Here is a 7,071-nt window from a genome sequence, read left to right as displayed (position 1 = left end):
TTATCCCTATGTCACCTCTCATCTGCTTCTCCCTCCTTCCCCCACTTCTTAAAGGTGTGGGCCTTTGGGCCACACCCAGTGGTCCTCAGGATTTACTCCTGGCCCTCTGGGCTCCAACTGTATTTGGGAGAATGTGGCTGGAGCTACAATAGCATAGCTGGTAGGGCGTTCGCCTTGGATGCAGGTGTTCGATTCCTCCGCCCCTCTCGGAGAGCCCGGCAAGCTACTGAGAGTATCTCGCCCGCATGGCAGAGCCTGGCAAGCTACCCGTGGCGTATTCGATATGCCAAAAACAGTAACAAGTCTCACAATAGAGACGTTACTGGTGCCCGCTCGAGCAAATTGATGAGCAACCAGATGACAGTGATGATGACAGTGACCAGAGCCGCAGGGAACCTCCCGGCAGCTAGGGGTCAGCAAATGCCACCTTGAAGGGAGTTCTGCTTTCACTCAGGGCCCAACAAAGTTACAGGTTTCTGGTTTAGGGAAACTAGATTACTTCTATGCTATTTCAGAGAGGCATTTTAAAAGCTTTTTTATTGATTGAAATGTGGTGGTTTATATTATTCATGATGGTCCCCCCATGTACATAATTCCAACACCACTGCACCCACTTCCCCACCTTTCCTCCAAACCCCCATCACAGAGACCTTTTTTTTAATTTTTATTTTTTTATTGAATCACCATGTGAAAAATTACAATGCTTTCAGGCTTAAGTCTCAGTTATAGAATGCTGAAACAACCATCCCTTCACCAGTGCCCATATCCCACCACCGAAAAAAAAAAACACAGTACACCTCCCATTCCGCCCCCTCCCACACCCCCCCCCACTTTGTAACTGATAAATTTCACTTTACTTTCTATTTACTTTGGTTACATTCAATATTTCAACACAAACCTCACTATTATTGTCAGGAGTACCCCACTAGAGTCAGACGTGTTGTGAAGAGATATGAGGTCACGAGGTTTTGGATTTCTGTACTTTAGCAACTAAGTCCAGGGAGATTTCTTCCAGATATTGGATCATTGCAAGCTTGTAAACCCCATCTGTGGTTGTCATAATATGGCGGTCACCATGCCCTTCACCCCCGGCAAGGAAGAGGCGAGAGAGAGAGAAATACCTTTCCCCTCCTGGGCGGGCATGGGGCCACAGCTTAGTTCTCAGTCTAGAGACATTCTGTGAGGAGCTGCCCATGCCGAAAAATTTAGCTGGCATCTGGAGTCACGCTCATCTGGAGTCATGCTCATGCAGCTTCGGAGAGGCCACACACACGTGCGGCCCCCAGGATCACATCTTGGCGGCCCATGGAGACCTTTTTAAAGATTTGTTTGTTTAGTTGTTGGGTTGGTTTTCCTTGGGGGGAAGGGGCAAGGGGGGTTGGGCAGGAAGTCGGGAAGGGGGTTTGGCCATACCTGGAGATGCTCAGGGGTTACTTCTAGCTCTGTACTCAGGAATCACTCCTGGTGAAGGTCAGGGGACCACACAATGCTGGAGATCAAATCCCGGGTCGGCCACGTGCTAGCTTCTCTATGATCTCTCTGGCCCCCTTTAAAATATTTGTAAATGCATAATCGATGCAGAATTCTAGTTCTTTCCATTGGAAGGGCTATCCAGTATGCTTTATTTTAGATACTCCTGTGTACAGGAAATTTTATCCAATGTCACTCCAATGAGGCTTATGCTCTCCCACCTCCCGCCAACACACACCCAGGAGCATCACACTGGCCTGCTCTCTTCGCCCACCTTTTTTTTTTTTTTGCTTTTTGGGTCACACCTGGCGATGCACAGGGGTTACTCCTAGCTCTGCACTCAGGAATTAACTCCTGGCGGTGCTCAGGGGACTATATGGGATGCTGGGAATCAAACCTAAGTCGGCTGTGTGCCAGGCAAATACCCTACCTGCTGTGCTATCGCTCCAGCCCCTCGCCCACCCTCTTGACCTGCACCACCCTCCTGCTTCCCCTCTGCTCCTTCCAGGTCTCCTTTCTCAACTTGCTCTGATCCACACCATACAAAGGGGGGGAAATTCAACCCCCATGTTGAGTCAAAATGAAGAATGTGCCTCCGGTCTTTGCAAAGCTGGCTGCATAAGTGGGCTTCTCCCAAGCTGCTTGTGCCAAAGGAAAAAGCATTGGGCTCTGAGGGACTTTTCCATGTTCTCATCACCATCTCAGATTCTCCTGTAGCTTTTTCTTCTCGGTGTCTACATCTCAAAGGGATGTCGCCTTGCTTTGGCTACTGGGACTGAATACAAGACAGTTTCCCCAAAATTTCATCTCCTACCATCTGCCACAACACAAGATATTCATTCTCTCTCTGCATCTCTGTCTGCATTTTCAGGGGGGTTATTTTTATAACCCCTTGGCACATACTCAGAACTCAATAATGTGTTGAGTGGAAATTTTAGCGAAACATCCTTCAAAAAATATCCAGTCAGGTCCCATTGGTATTAGACATTTGTGTGTGTGTGTGTGTGTGTGTGTGTGTGTGTGTGTGCTGTTGTCTTTCCGTGAAGTAATAGAATCACAGAACTTTCTAGCTTGAAAAAACAGGAGAGGCCTTTACTCATTTTCGGTGGAAGAACCCGGTTGAATGGCCATCTAGGCTCTCCACCAATTTTGAGATCACTTTTAATTGAAAGTCTGGTTTGTTTTAGGGCCACCCACCCAGCAATGCTCCGGGGTTACTCCTGGCTCTGGAGGTTCCCTGAGTGCAAAGCAAGAAGCCTTCCCCCATGCTGTGGCTCCAGCCCCTTTAACTGACACTCTGAAAAGCAGTTTTTTTCAGAAGCCCTTGAAACTTCTCAAACGCAAACCCAAGAAATGCAGATCAAAGAAGCCATGGGCAGGCCTGGATTTGGGTAGACTCTTGTTCCTCTGCGCCCTTGGCTCTGACTATCTCCAGCCCCTCACCCAGCTTCTTCTTTCCCAGGTTCACTCACCCTTCCGGGCAGCACCCCCTCTTATTTGCTGTCTTCCCTCTCCCTCCCCCCACCTTGCCCCACAAAAAAAGAGAGAACCAGAAGAGTTGCTTGTTGCTGAATTCAGAATATGCTGGTGCGTTTTAAAGGACTTGGGAACATGGAAGAATTCAGGGTGAGGGGGAAATGAATTAATGAGTCCTGAGATGGGTCGGTTTGTCAGACTGTTCGGTGCACGTCAGAAAGCAGAGGCCAAAGAGAGAAGGGAAAAGGACTTGGTGGAAGAGATTAAGTCCCAAGTGAAATTCTTGATCTCCTCTCTCAAACCAGTCCCTCAGGGCCAGAAACAGAGCTGCACTCAGCTGGCATCAGTCAGAAGCCCAAGTATAGTCTTGGAACCCCCTTTTCCCACCGCACATACCCTATAACCCACCAGCAAGTTATGTGAGTTCAACTTTCTAAATAGACCACCCACGTAGGACTCCGCTCACACTCCAGGTGTCCAGTCCCAGGAGGTCCTGCTCCTCAACCTCCAAAAGCAAATAGCAAAGCACTTCCAGGGGCCTCCTTGCACCCGCCCTTGTCACCTGCCACTCCCAGCCACATTGTCACATCCAGGAGCCTTCATGGGCCCACCAACCCAACATCAAGGCACCCTTTCCCCTGCTCTGACGTGCCCCATTGGCTTCATTAGAACCATCAGAACTATCCATTCATCCTCTACCCTGCCCCATCTCCCGCTTCCACCTCAGGCTCCCCTCCACCCTCTTCCCTGCCCCATCTCCCCCTTCCACCTCAGGCTCCCCTCCATCCTCTTCCCTGCCCCATCTCCCCCTTCCACGACAGGCTCCTGCCTTATGCCAGCACAGCCCAGTGGTCCCTGCCAGGGTCCCTGCTCCCAGAGGTCCCACATGTTATTTGTAGGCATTCCTGGCTTGCACCTGGCTAGTCGAGCAGGGGCACCCTGTCACCCATTCCCTTGCCCCAGCATGGGCTGCCAGACAAAGGAATGATGTGAGATATAGGAATGGCTGGAGGAGAAGTTCTGTTCTGCAACATGTATCTGCTGCATGAAGGCAGAGTCAGACTCGGTGGGGCTCAGGCCCTGCCTGCTCTTCCTGCAGGTGGGAGGGGAGAGAGCTAGGGCTGACTGCCCTGCTAAAGAGACACCTCTCACTCACACACTGCAGCCTGCACACTCACCCACACCCACCCCACACACTCACCCCACAGTGACAAGTCACACCAGAGCCACCCACACACACCACAGTGACAATACTCACACCACAGTCACCTCACACACTCACACCATAGTCACCCCACACACAACATATTCACCCCACACACTCACATTAAAGTCACAACAGTCAACAGACACACCACAGCCATACCACAACCTCACAACACATTCACAACAGCCACACCACACCCTCACAACAGTCACAACAGTCTCACCACAACCATACCACACACACACCAGTCACAACACAGCCACCCCACCCACTCACACCACAGTCACACCAGTCACCACACAGCCACACCACACTCATACCACATGCAACACAGCCATAACAGTCTCACCACAACCATACTATACACTCACCACACACTCACAACACACACCACACTCACATCGCACATTCATAACACAATACACACACCACACATTCATACCACATACCACACACTAAACAATCATAACACACACATCACATATGCACACGCCAGTCACGCCACAGGGTCACACTACATACTCATGCTACAACTAACACCACAACACTACACACTCACACCACAGTCACACACAGACCACACAGTTATACTACACGCACCATCTAGTCTCAGCGCACACACCACACACACTCTACACTCACACCACATGGTTGTCCCACACATTACAAAGGGACCCACTGCCCCAGCCTCAGGCCCAGCAGTTGCTAATGGTTTGCTACCACTGAGAGGCCCAGGGGCCACACTGTCCGCCTACCTCCTGTTTTTCAGGAAAATGTCAGTCAGTGCGCCCTTGGAAACTCTGACTTCGTTAGCAAACAGACAGGAAGCCAGCCCAGCTGCAGTCAGGGCTCACACCGTGCACCACACATCACTCAGCAGCACTGCACCCCACTCCGGAGGTGAGATGGCGGGACCCAAAGTGTGCACTTGGGGATGCTGGCGCGCGCGCGCACACACACACACACACACACACACACACACACACACACACACACACACTCTGCATTTACACAGAGCAGGTCAGAGATTGTCCGGGCCTGCCGCTTCCTGCCCAGCGTGGGTTCCAGCAGCAGCCGCGGGCACGGCTCTCCAGCCCGTTCTCTTTGCTTCGGGTCCTCACCATTCGCTTTCCCGCACTGAACCAGCTTCATTCTCGGCGCCGGGACTTGCTTTTGTGCATTTCTATCTTTGGCGCGCTACGTTTTCGGCGCTGCAGCCCTGCCTCTACTCGCTGGCCCTGACCTGCGGGTGCCCGAGCGCAGAGGCCCAGGTGGGAGCTGGGCACCCCCAGGTCTCCCTCGCGGGAGTTCGGGCCTGGGCTGCTCCGTCCGCCCCCCGCTCCCGGCCTCCGCGTCCCCCCAGCCCACCCCGCCGCCTCGCCGGGCTGCCGTGGTGCCTGGCGCCCTCGGTGCCCGGACGCGGTGCCCGCAGCGGGGAAGCGGTGTCCCGGGCGCCCGGGAGGCTGCGGCGCGACACGCGGTCGGCAGGGGGAGCCCGCGCCGCGCCCGAGCGGGTCTGACCTGCGGCCCCCGCGCCCCACGCCCCGCGCTCCCCGCCCGGCCCCAGTCCGCGCCCCCGCCCCGCCCCGCCCCTGCAGCCCCCGCGCCCCGCTCCCCCGCCCCGCCTCAGTCCGCGCCTCGGGCCCCGCCCCTGCGGCCCCCCGCGCCCCCGGCCCGCCCCGGCCCGCCCCGGCCCAGCCCGCGCCCCGCGCCTGCCTAGTCCGCGCCCCGCTTCCCGCGCCCCCCGCCCGCCCCCCCGCCCGCGTCTCCGCAAGGGCTCGGCCGCCCCGCAGACTCGGGTCCAGCCCGGGAACAGGAGCGGCCGACGCGGCCTCGGAAGCCGGGAGTGCGGGAAGCGCGTGCCGGCGGGGAGGGGACAGCGGTCACCCGAAGAGGCCAGGGCCCACGCCCGCTGCCCTTGTTCGTCTCTCCTCACAGGCACAAGGGTCAAGGTCCTGAGCTGACCTGCTGGATGACGGAGCAGAGTTTTCCTCGGACTCACGCGACTTGCACCTTTGAACGCTGTGAAAAAAAAAAAAATCCTGAAATCTCACTTTCACTGGAGTCAATCATTCACTGTCTCTGCAGCCAGCGACCTTTGCCAGGTGTGGGGGCGTGTCGGCGTTTATTCAAAGCCTCAGACTTTGTCATTGAACCAGTGTTCTTTAGGTGAGAAAGATGGGTTGGGGGTTATGGATACCAGTGGGTGTGTTCCAGGGGGGTCCTCTTTATAGTCTACTGGTCACACACTTTTTTTGTGATCAGATACCACCTCACCGAGCCTTAAGGGAGAATCTGAGTCTTCCTGATCTTCATGACTCCCTGATGCTGACTGACCATCATCCATCTGAAGTTGGCCCCATGTGTGTAAGGGGAAGGAAGAAAGGAGGAAAGGGGCAAGATAAGAATTTGCAAACCATTTAACAAACAGAGCTGGCCAGTAGTGGACCCGCTTTGAATCTTTACTTGTTAAACTTGGGATAGAAACAGGTCATCTAGCATCCGACCTGTCTGGCCACCCTCAGAGAGAAGGCTTTGGGGCGAGAGAATCCCTGCAGACAGTGTAGGCATCACAGGGCAGGGAAAGGCTGGGCTGAGGCCGAGAGCTGAGGTCCGGTTCTACCACATCATTGTTGAGAGTTTTTGAGCAAGTTCCTTTCTCTCAGGCTGGAGAGAACGGGGTAAGGAATTTTCCCTTAAACTCAGCCCATCCAGGTTTGATCCCCAGCACTGCATATGGTCCCCACCACTGTTAGTGACCCCTGGGCATTTCCAGATATGTCCCTCCATAACAAACAGAAAAAAACCTAGTTCTTTATACTCTCTGAACTTTCATTTTCTCATCTGAAAATGGGAGTCATAAAGCTGCCTCACAAAATTTGAAAACCAAATGAGATTGCATGTAAGAAATCACTTTT

At 53.9% G+C, this 7,071-nt stretch overlaps 1 long non-coding RNA gene across 1 annotated transcript; it reads right to left on the bottom strand.

Moving 5' to 3' along the window:
• Positions 1 to 926: 926 nt before the first annotated feature.
• LOC129405084 (uncharacterized) lies at positions 927 to 6,256 on the bottom strand. The gene is made up of 3 exons (XR_008630304.1): positions 6,119 to 6,256; positions 1,414 to 1,547; positions 927 to 1,313 (listed from the first exon to the last, which is right to left on the bottom strand). It is a non-coding gene; the product is annotated as an uncharacterized LOC129405084 (long non-coding RNA).
• Positions 6,257 to 7,071: the final 815 nt, after the last annotated feature.

Source organism: Sorex araneus, chromosome 5 (assembly GCF_027595985.1).
Source record: "Sorex araneus isolate mSorAra2 chromosome 5, mSorAra2.pri, whole genome shotgun sequence".
Classification (NCBI taxonomy): Eukaryota; Metazoa; Chordata; class Mammalia; order Eulipotyphla; family Soricidae; genus Sorex; species Sorex araneus.
The sequence above is the reverse complement of the archived record's forward strand: the minus strand, read 5'-3'. Positions and strand labels throughout refer to the sequence as shown.